We start from the raw sequence: 12,639 nt of genomic DNA, 5'->3' as shown, positions 1-12,639 counted from the left end.
TTGCGTAAACCGATTTCTGGCGTTTGTCATGACTCTTGTTAGCATAGCAGGTGTTATGTTGGCAATTTCTTCTTAGATGTTGGTCTTCAAATCTTGTAGGCCTCTTGGACGGTTCACATAAACACGGGATTTCAAAAAACCCCATAGAAAAAAATCACAAGGGGACAGATCGGGAGAACGTGCCGGCCATTCCAAATCGCCTCTAATTGAGATAAGGCGCTCTGGAAAGTGTTCCCTCAAAACAGCCATCGATGCTCTTGAAGTGTGTGCTGTTGCTCCGTCTTGTTGGAACCAAGTGTCCCCCAAATCCAAATTTTCTAGCCGTGGGAAAAAAAATTCTGTAGCATGTTTACATACCGGCCGAATTCACTGTCACTGTAACCTCATTTTCCTCAAAAAACCAGGGACCAATAATTCCAGCTGAGGAAATTGCACACCACACTGTGACTTTGGGTGAATGCAAAGGCTTTTGATGCAATTCTCGAGGGTTGGTGTCAGCCCAGTAGCGCATGTTTTGTTTGTTAACCGACCCACACAAATGAAAATGGACTTCATCGCTAAAAAAACAATAGCACCCTCGGGAACGACATCAAGAAGAAGCTTATTGAAATTTAGATAAAAAATCTAATTTGAAATTTCTTTAAAATTTAAATAAAAAGTAAAGAAAAATTCATTTATAAGAAATTTTACGTAGTTTCCGAAAATCTGAGATTAAATAATTGAAGGAGAGGAAAATTGTGATTTTGTTGGGAAGGTCATGCTTTTTGATAGTATTTACGAAAAACTCTATAACTCTGTAACGGTAAAAGATAGAGTACCAATTTCCTGGATTGATTTTCCTCAAACAAGTGGTACTATCCACCATTAAACTTTATACCATCATAAGCGGGACACCCTGTATAATCTATTATATATATGAAAATTATTCGTGAAATAGTCCTCAGTTTCTTGCTTGGGAACTCATATACCATACATATAGTATATTCATATGGATATGTGGATCCTAGGCGAGGTTATCCATGTCCACGCTCATTACTTTATACTACGATTTCCAGTACTAATACAACAGTTCGGATTCCCCATGAAATTCCAAGCAAAAATTATAAAATATTTTTTTTCCGTTTTCTTTTAACCCTTTAGCTGCTACAGGCGTTTTAATTAAAAAAATCATCTTTAAAATACTAAAGTCGCAATAACTTATTTTAACTAGGGTACGCACCAAAATGTTTTGGTAAGTAGCGTTTATACATATATTTCAAGAGAAAATTCATAGAGACAAATACTTTTTTGTTGTGTAATGATGAGGTTTATTTTATGTATTTGTTTTTTCTTCGTAACAATGGAGTGGAGTGCTTATTTTTCATTTTATTTCTAAAGAATAGAAAATAAAGTGAAATTGAGGACATGAATTGCATTTTGTTTTATTTTCATTTATTTATGAAAATTCTAATTCAATCACGGAAAAGGTAAGCAAACGAAGACAAATAGAGACGATAAAACGACAAGAAGAAACTCAAAACACCTGTTTTACGTGCCAGATATTTTAATAATCATAATAAAAAGTTTCACATTGTCCTATTTTACATGTAACGGTATCGGTCTAGGCTGTATGCAAAGCATTTGTACTTTCCCAGCCATCAACATATCCTAGAGGTGCCTAATACGCCAAGGCTGTAGTGGCTTCCACGACCTGTGCTCCGTTGTGAGTAGTTGCATTGTGTCCAATGCTCCTTAGCGATGAAATTATCCACCTTTTTTCATTCACTGTCTAACATAATGTTATCCTAAAGCGGGGCAAATCAGACCTTCAATCGGATTTATCTTCTTTCAATTCTTATAATGTGTCATCGTTTCTCTACATACGGACGAGGCATTGTACGAAATTAATTACTTCAGCTATCAGTAATCTTAATTCTAGGCTGATTGAAACTTAGGCAGCCATCGTACCCTTTTCTTGAAGGAGAACCAGGAGACTTCCGTTACATAAAATATTTCATAATAGAATAGACACGAAGCACATTAAACGGCAGAATCTATCATTTGCTCACCATAAATGTAATGACAATGAATTAAATGGGCGGTGGGGAAAACAATAATAAGGAACAACAGGAACAGGACACATTTGAGCACCAAACAAGAATAGATGGTGGGATGTGGGTTTATCCTATATATACTCGCCTGAACATTCCATACTGGTGATTTATATTGTAACGAAAGGTAAAATCTACAGCTATCTATATGTGCGATGTAACATGCACGAGTAAGCTGCATACATATATCGTATCTTCCTTTCGACACTCGTTTATGTAGAATAGCTCCTTATTGTACACTTAATTATTTTCTAGCATAAATATCTACAAGTATCGTTGATCCAATCCATCAAAATAAATTGTCCTCTGTTTCCTCTTTGAAGGTTGCGGCAGCATCATTTCTCATGTTCCAGGCTTTTTGCAACTGAAACTTTGGGAAAGAACGTTCTTTTCTCAGAGTTAATGGCATCCATCTCACGTCTCACGGTAATATTTATGACCCGAAACAGCGTTGAATACAATAAACGAATGTTAATTTCTTCCCAAATGGTGGAAATTCGCTAGTACGAATTTCCATTGTATTCTATGGATGCTCTTTGGGTTAAAGAGCCAGACAATTCGATCAGAAGATCAAAGTCGCTAGGATTAATTGCTGCTCACCCGCAGATGCACTAACTCAGGTTGTTGAACTGCCAGATAAGGTTTTCACTAGTTTATAAACAAATTGGTTGCAAGAACCGGGAACAAGGCAAAAGCCAGCCCTGCGAGAAGTAGCAGGTTCCCTCGATTGGCGATGATGCACCCAAGATCATGTCTTGAAAGCGAAACGAATGCACTTCGAGTTTGTCAATTTTCACGGTCAATGATTCTAGACTAGAAGAACATGTTCATAATATAATTCAATACACATCACTATCTCAGATGTACAGTGGTTGTATAAAGAATTTGTCTAGCATCTTGGTGTTGACAAGTTAATTTTAATTTTCTTCAAATTCAAATTGGAAAGGACCAGATAAATGATAACAAAACTGAAAGTTACTGAGATTATGCTTATATGTATGTTTTTCATACACAGTTCAAATATAAAATTTTTCTCAAACAGCTTGGTATTAGGTGCAAGTATAGGGTAAATTGATTTGGAGTCTTCTGGAAATTGTTTTCGACCGAAAATGGAGGAATAATGAAACAAGGATGTCTGTTGATATCTAGGTGTTATGTTACCGGATGCTATTGTAAGTAATGCCATTTATCCGAATTGTGTTATTCGACAAATTGACAATGAAGGTTGCTTGCAAGATCTGCGTTTCGTTCTGATAAAGAATTGTCCCGTTAAAATTTACAAAAAAAATAGTATTTTCGTTTAATGTTTTAATTTTCGGCCGATATGATACTGGCAGTCACAGAAGGTACTTGTTCCGTCAAGAACTCATGCATATTGCATATTGTCAAGTTTCGCATCCATTTCCAAATAAACTATATATCCGTTTTTGATTAATAAATAAACTAGAATGGCTAGCTCCTAGCTCTCCCAAATTGGTAACTACGGCTTGTATCAGGAGGCTGTTCTTTCAGTATCCTGGTCGGGTAGTGTACACTGGGTCGGTTAGTAAACCGCGGTGCAGATCCGTTCTTGAGTTCAGGATCAACCAAGTGTAGTTGAGGCCTCTGGGAGGCCGAGGGTATATCGATTCTTGAATACTGCGGCGTGCTCTTTTTCATTTGATGTGCTAATACCATTTCCGTGGAGAAAAAAAATAATAAGAATAATGAGGATATAGATGGGAGATAGAAAGAGTTCGTTGCGTTTAGCAGCAGTACCAAAATGCGTTGTTTGCCGCGGCGTCCAGCAAAGGAATTAACAAGGGCTGAAACACCCGACCAGGCATCGGGATGTGCACCGCGAAACGCAGAGGAAGTCGCACAAGGTGATGCAGCTGCCAGTGCGGGAACGGGAATCCCATTACCTTCCAGTATTTCTGTTCCGGAAAGAAGCCCACCGACAATAACTGAAACTGGGCAGATGGGTTTGCACATAGGCCGAGTTAACTGTTTTCCCGAGAGCTCAAGAGGAAAGATTTATTAGGAAATGCGCGGCAATTATGAAGCGCGGTCTACAAACTTCCTCCAAAAAATGTCAACAAAAGCATAGACAAATCGAGAAACCGGAAGCTAGACGCTTCAGGAATAAAAGGTTTCATGTTTCGCTGTGGGGAAGATGAGTGCATGACAGTTCCGTGTGTGCACAGTAAAAATTTCAATTGCCCTCTATTTATTTACACAAATAATTTGATCTGGAAAGCACTGTATTGATGATAGTCAAAATGGTACGCTTCAGACCATGAGTTCAAAATTATTAGCAAATGTTAACTTTTTCACAGAACAGATACAAACAAGTCGCAATACCGGAAGCTGGGGCTTCGGGTATAAAGGTTTTGTGTTCACCTTATGTGAGAAACTTTCTACGCAAATTTTTCCATTGCTATACTACATACAAACTACATACAAGATATACGTTCATATTACCGACTTCGATGTTATGCTTTAGCCAGTAGAATCGCTTGGCATGTCAGTGAGGACTATACTCACAGCGACCACCAGGCAATCTGCATAGAGATCAAGGGCGGATCGAGCTCGAAAAAGAGTTTTCGCAAAATGCCGGGTGGTATGCTTGGCTGGACAGTGAAAGCGTTCGAGGGGGACACGTTTTCCGCGGTGCTCAAATCCGACATATCCCTGAATGGTACGGCTGGAGAGAAAGCCACCCAGATCACTCGATGGGTGGCGGAAGCATGCGATGCTACTATGCCCAGAAGGCGATTGCTCCCCAGTAGGCAACCCAACTACTGGTGGAACAATGAAATCGCAAGTTTGCGAGCCGCATGTTTTCGGGCAAGGAGGCTTTGCCAGAGGCTCAGGGGAAAACCTGGTGGCGCAATCATCCAAATGCAGGAGGAGTTGCTGAAAGAACAAAGAAGGAGGAAAGCTGCAAATAAGAGAAGGATGAGTGCCTAAGAGCAAACCTACCCCGCGAAGTAATACCTCAATGGTGGTCCCGCGGGGCTGGGGCTGGAGAGACCGGGGGTGGTTTTTAGTGGGTGTGAATCCCACACGCGCCCGCTGTTGTTCCGCCGTTCGGGCGGCGGACGTGTCTTTCTAAGATTTTCCACCTCCGTGTATGCACAAAAAAAAAAAAGATGTTATGCTCACCCTAAACAAACAAACATTGCCTATTACCGAATACTTTTTTATATATGCAAGTATATAAATTGATCGTGTATATATTTCCGATTTACTTCGGGCATAAAAGCATACATATGTACATATAAAGTACGTATATTGAATACCACTGTTTTAATGTACAAACATATCTACCTGAATCAGGCACTACCCCAATGCTTCATTAACATGTACATATATTGTAAATATATACATATGCCTGTCTCGAGTAATTGATATTTATATATAAGTGATTAAAAGACTAAAACGAAATGTTTCCCTGCGACCCCCCATTCATGTCAGTTCACTTTGTTGTGGTATTGACGAATTGATATTTAATGATGACGTCATTCGCGTTCCAGAATGCACGCAATTCACATAAAATGTAAAAGTTTCACCTTCTATAATAGTTGGATTCCCTTCGAACTCCCCAGAGTCATGCCTATGTTATCTTTTATACCACTGACAAATTTTGTACTTCTAACATGAATTTAAATTGGGTTTCCGGCTAAATTTCTAAATTATGCTAATATACTATTATTAACTTTATTTGTGCAAGTATCGAAACCGGATGTATATTGAGGCTTAGATTTCGTTTAGATAAACCACTATGATTTCTTTCAGATTTTTCGGTTGGATAGGTTTTTGAGGGTGATATTTTGAGCCCTCTTTCGCCTACATTTCACTTGATGTCAAATATCGGACCAGTTTCGAAAAGTATTAATTAAACCCTTCCATTTGATATCGCACATGGCCATGATATTTCAACCGAAATTATTCGCGTCCATTATGACGTCATCATCTTATTTGCATGGCTCAAGATGCAGTAAATTCGTGTGAAATTGATAAGTTTGAACTGCTATAACTTTGATAATATGGAACTTAGCATGCATATGCACGATACTGTCCTCCATACTGGTGCAATTTACATATAGTATTCTTAGGAGCAACTTAAAGGGATTTTTCCGTTAATTTCGAAAAGTTGGTAATATTCTATTACTAAGTTTATTTGAACAGATATTGGAATGGAACATATTTTGAAGGCTAGATTTCATATAAACGTATCACTCTGATTTTTCCACATTTTTGGGATGGGCAATTCACTTGAAAACTAATATCAGATTCGGAAAGTACTAATGGAGACCTTTCGTTTAATATCCCACATGACTATATTCGGTAAAAAATTGTACATCCCCCCTTTAAACTTGACGCAAATTTATGCCACTCACTGTATACGTGGGATTTTACAATTCACGTGTGTCTACCAAATTTCGTTGTAAAGTAATATTCGAGGAAACTCCTTAACAGCAGGAAAATCAAAATTGGTTGAATGGTATGTAGGGTACGAATTCAGGTAACCCCTACCAAGTGTCACAGACGTTTCAGCGGTGGACTTACGTTTCCTATCTACTCAGGATCTGACAAGAGAGCAACATGCGACAGATGCAGGTAGTTAGATCAAAAAGCGACCTTCAATGAAAAGGAGAGGTGTGTTTTCTGCAGAGAACGGGGCACTGCTAGTAAGAGAGTTGCACATACTCCAGTTTCGGGCGTTGTCCGGTATTTAGGACGGGATTGGAAAGGACTAGGATGCGGTTAACATGATCGAACGAATCAATACGCATCGTTGTGCACCGTTCATCAATTGCCAGCGCAGTGCGCTGCGGAAGTTAAAGCTGATCTATACGAGCTGATGACAATAGCGCGAAAGGTGCCGAAGATTTCCCCATGAAAGGACTGGAAAAGTTAATTGTTTAGATGAAAAAGGGGAAAGATCCAGGATTCGATGGTATCCCACCAGAGGTATATAAACTAGTATTCCACAATCGGCCAGACCTACTGCTTGGAGCATTAAACATTCACCGGGAAGTGTAGAAAAGGTCATAAGAAGCAGACCGTTAGAAATGATACGTACTGCCGGGAGCCTATCCCCAATAGAGTTTGGGTTTAGATCATGAAGATCCACGGTGGATGCTGTCATGGAAATGGAGAATGCAGTTTATGAGGTGCACAGTCAACGATCTGGACGAGTATTGCTCCTCGTAATGCTTGATCTCAGAAATGTTGTCAATTCCGGAAGATGGAAAGGCATGCCAGGCACATTAGAAAATTCATTGCACGTGTCGGGTTGTCTTACGGATATTGAGGGATTATCTGATATGCCCTGCTCTACGAGACGCTAGAAGGTTAGACGAGGATGTCCTTGAATTGACGCTCTATCTGAACGCGAGCTTCTTAGAGTTTCTAAACCGGCATAGGGGCTTTCAGTCTTACCTGCGCATGATTGGGAAGGTACAATCCCCTGACTGTGTATCCTACAATAGGGTTGTGAGCGGCGCTAACAGATTGTGCGTTTTGTGGATTACATTCACATTCATCTTGTTGTCAGGAAGATTAAGCTCGACCGATGGAGGGACCGAATGGCAGGCTGTTCCTTAAATGGACAATTTCGTTACTCTTCTACCCGACCGTGGGTGAAAGGTTTTCCCTGATTTAAAGGATCCCAAAGGCAATGAAAGCGGGAAAGCTAGCCCAAATTGTGACTGCCATCGATAAAATTGTGATGCCTTGTTGAACTTTTCCTTGTGAAATTACAAGTTTTCAAACGTTTATTCATGGTATAAGGTCGGTGTTATCTTTCGTGCCGCTATGCACCGTTGCCGAATTTTCCACGCTATTCGCTTTTAACGGCAACTACGATAGAGCAACAACATTAGTTTTCCCCGGTGCGTAATTATACCCTTCTATTCGTGCCTTCCACTTTTTAAGGTTTTGTGTGAAACAAAACCTTATTAAGGTTTTGTGTGAAACAAAACCTTATTAGAATCGAGACGGTGTCTGTCTGTCCGTCTGTCCGTCTGTCTGTCTGTCTGTCTGTCTGTCTGTCTGTCTGTCTGTCACACCCGATTTATTCGGAAACGACTAGACCGATTGTCACAAAAATTGGTGAGAGTATGTAATCTGGTGATCCCTTTACATGCAGTAAGTGGCGCCATCTTGTGTTAAGTTTAAGGGGGGCTCCCCATACATGTGAATGGAGGGTGCAAATTTTTTTTTCACAAAATGTAGCCATGTAGGGTATCAAATGAAAGGTCTCAATTAGTACTTTTCGAATCTGGTTCAATATTTTATATTAGATGAAACATAGGGGAGTGAGGGTTCAAAATATGACCCACAAAAAGTGTAACAGGTCTCGTTCTCAGAACCTATCCAACCGAAAAATCTGAAAAAAATCACAATGGTGCATCTCTACGAAATCTAGGCCTCAAAATATATCCGGTTCCGATATCTGCACAAATAAAGTTAATAATAGTATATTTCCATATTTTAGAAATTTACCCGGCAACCCCCCTTATGTTCATCCCAGAAGTACAAAATTTGGCATGCGTATAATAAAGAACATGGTGCACAACGGTCAAGTTTGAAGAAAATCCAACTATTATTAACAAAGTTATAGGGGGTGAAACTTTACAATTTTTTCTGAATTTCGTGCACTCTACAACCTGCATGACGTCATCATCACATATCAATTCGTCAATACCACAACGAAATGAGTTCTTATGAATTGAATCGCAGAGAATTATTTTGTTTTAGTTTTTTAGTTATTTGTCAGCCAGACATGTGTGTGTTCAGGTATATAATATATGCGTGCTAATGAACTTTGCGGGTAGTGCCTAATTCAGATAGATATAAAGGGGGCTTTACACGCAACGATACATTGTAGCAATTTATCGTAACGATCAGATTGTTACAATTTATCGTTGTGTGTAAACGGGAGATTGTAGCGATTTATTGGGATTGGAGTTGGAGTGGATGGTTGATGCCGGCCGGCATCAATTTCTGGGAATCGTAACGATTCTTCACCTTTCTCACCAAACAACCGATGTACAGCGACAGCAACACTACTTCCTCCATGGTTAAAGCTTTTATAAAGACTGGGGGGTCGATGTAGGGTGACATTTGACAAGAAATCGTTACAATTTAGCGTAGCGTGTAAGCAGTGCTCTACTCTTTCGATTTGTTGGAGCGATAAATCGTTCAATGAATTGTTACGAGTTATCGTTGCGTGTAAAGCCCCCTTAAGAAGTAAATCGGAAATATGGGTACGATCAATTGATATACGTGGATATATGTGTACAGTATTCGGTAATAGGCAGTTTGTTTGTTTAGGGTGAGCGTGATATCTATGGCTGTAATATGTACGTATGTCTCGTAGTTTGGAAAAATATGAAGGATTATGTTGGATTTGTAGCTATATACGGACAGAAAAATGTGCGTTGAAGTTTCTCACATAAGATGAACACAAAACCTTTATACCCGAAGCGCGAGCTTCCGGTATTCCGACTTGTTCAGCTTGGCGTTATGGTTTCTGCTGCTAGGTGCAAAAGCCAGCGGTTGGTGATCTGTGAGGATTTCCATTGTTTTTCCGCCAAAAAGCTTTAACACGGTTAACATTTTCAGGTCGCTTTCGTTATTGCAGCATTTTTATATGAGCCGGTAAAATTACATCATGATTAATGATATATCCAGGAATTCAACCTGAATTAACACCAAAGTTAATTTTTCCAGGTTTACCTTAAGTTTCCAATTTTTAGGTTTGGTGAGGATTGGAGCATCTGGACAATTTTGAAGTCTAAATGCATTGCTCTAGTTTTACCAAGAATAATAATGTTGTCTATGTAGATGTATCAACTTTCTCCAATTATGGCACCACCAGGGATTGAATACCTGTCCTTCGTTCGGATGAATCAACTGAACGAATTTATCGTCTGCGTCTTATACCATTTGACAGGATTAGGACAGTTTTCTGCAGGATACAGACATTGAGCACATAACGTGTTCATAAACCGACCCCTGTACCAAGTCATGTTCCCAAACAGAACATTGTAAACGAATACCAAATGAAAGGGAAAAATAATCGAATTGCCCTACAAACTAGAAAAGAACTCTTTCATGATGTTTCGGTTGACTTCGGTGTGGAGACATTTACTAACTGGGTGAATCCAAGGAGGAACTTCATAAGGCTTTAATCTAATTCCAAGTTGCATTCGCACAATATGCTGAGATGCTCCCAGTCGGTAGGCCAAAAATTCGAAAATTAAAGTTTACTTCGGTCACTGATAACGTCATTGCCACCTTTGGCTCAATAAATAATAATAATAATCGTTGGCGCAACAATCCATGTTGGATCAGGGCCTTGAAGTGTGTTAGAGCACTTCATTCAAGACCGTAACGGTACACTAGGAGGCAATGTGGTCAGCATTGCGCTCGCCCGAGATTATTACCCTGATTTGACTCAGGTACTCATTCACAGCTGAGTTGACTGGTGTCCGACATCAAATCACGATACAAATTCCACTGCCACCAGTGAGATTTGAACCGCGACCTCCCGTACGACAGCCTTGCGCTCTAACCACTCAGCTATCCGGAGCACACAGACAATAGTTTGCTCTTCCAAAACTAAATAGGATTTTATAAAAATTTTGTAACTTTTGTCGGGAAAGCAACCTTTGTAGTAAACTCAGCCGTTGCAATTTAGAAACAGTACGGTTCCCACAACTATTGCACAACGCAATACGTACAATAAAGCTGCAGAAAATTTGACAATCACTATGCCACGTCATCAGGTCTCTCCAAGGTGGGACGTTACTATGAAAACCTTGCCGAAGATTCAAGTGTATCCTCTTCGTGAGTTTTTCTATGAGAAATTTGAGAGACTCCTTCTCTAGTCTCGGTACATAATAAATTGTCTCATTTGCACTTGAACAGCAGAGAGTGGGGCTCCATGAAGCAGCAGAAGATCAACATGCAGTCAGAGAAACCCGTTCATGGAGGATATATAACAAATGCGTTCTTGCCAGGTATTGACATCAAAGCCTCCAACAATTCCAGTTCTAGGTTATGCAGCTGTGGAGGATAAATCATCCAGCAGCAGTCTGCAAATTTCTCCATCAAAACCTTGCATTGAACTATAGTTTAGTGACAAATTATCAACCGTATAATATGTGCATATACTACGCATAGAATCTTGAAGAGTAATCGTGCCAAACTGTGTGGAACTACCTTCTAACTAGCTAACTATTAAGAACCACATAGCACCGTAGGTGGAAATCGTGACTGACCATAATATTGATTACAATAGGAGGCACTATTTAGTTCTGCTTCTCAAAGAAGAATGAGCACCCAGTTAAAACTCTGTCCGAAAACAGCAAGAAAAGATTTAGAACTGCGGACTCTGAGTTGATGATAACGGTGGGAAAGTAGATATCAGTGGCCGCTTCAAGGAGACCAAATAGCGCTGTGGTGCGAAAGCGATTTCGCAGACTCTTAAGACCATGACTGCTGTAGAAGACCAAGGAGGCAGAGTCCAGCCAGCTCAGCTTTTGAGAGCCCGTCTGTAGCATTCACGGATGAAAGTAGTTCTCCCATCCCGCAGCTAGAGATCTCTCTGATGTTCTCAATGAATGGTTCACCTAGTGTCCGTAGCCGGCATATGCTCAATGACTTTCTCCGACAATCTATCCTCAACACTTGTCCACACTTCCGGCACTAGTTTGTCGTTATTGGAATGACCATCTGCCAAAGTCACACGTAAATGAATCCTGGCCACGTCACTGAAGGATTTCTTAGTTCGTACTTCATCGGCTGACTGTTGTTGCTTACCTGTTTGTAGAGATCGTTTGGCGTCGGAGCCCATGTACAACCTGCTCCGCTTGTGTTGTTGTTCGATCTCGTTTTGAGCCATCTGCTCACTTCTGAGGTGTTGCTTGTTATATTCTTCGACAATCGCCTGGTGTTTAGCGAGTTCCTTTTCATCCCGCTGGTTGACAGTCGAAAATATGTATGGCCTCCTGGTACTGGCTCTTAAAGAGGACTCCAGTGGATCTACGCTGGTTTCCGGGGACTGACATTCTTGTCAGCTCTTACTTTAGAGGGGACCCCCGAAGTCGTCAGTTTGGTTAGGGGTACTATGGCTTGTACTTGCTGCACTCAGCTTGATGTCAGCGGATTGCAAGCTAGAAACCACTGTTCCGTCTGCCGCCTCGCTCCCGAAAGCAATTGTTGTTGGTTTTAGCACAGCGGTGCTACGACTAGCACCGATTGTACTGCCTTCAACGGTTACTGTCTCCTAGTTGGATACCAGCAGCTCGTCCCCAATGATGCGCCTGGCATCCCCACCACTTCTTCTATAGTCTGTTTCTTTACTTTTGTTCATTGAGTCCATGTCCCGGCCACTAAGATTATTCAGAGTTCGTATACTAAAACCAAGCTCCTCATTGTCCTCGCAAACCTGGGCGTGTGCTGTTCCACCGTGGCTTGGGATCCGGTCAGCACCTTCTCCAGTGCAGGCAGGACCATTCCCAGGATGTTGCATTGGCTCATTTCCCCGCCA

The sequence above is a fragment of the Hermetia illucens genome, chromosome 1, assembly GCF_905115235.1.
Source record: "Hermetia illucens chromosome 1, iHerIll2.2.curated.20191125, whole genome shotgun sequence".
NCBI lineage: Eukaryota > Metazoa > Arthropoda > Insecta > Diptera > Stratiomyidae > Hermetia > Hermetia illucens.
The sequence above is the reverse complement of the archived record's forward strand: the minus strand, read 5'-3'. Positions refer to the sequence as shown.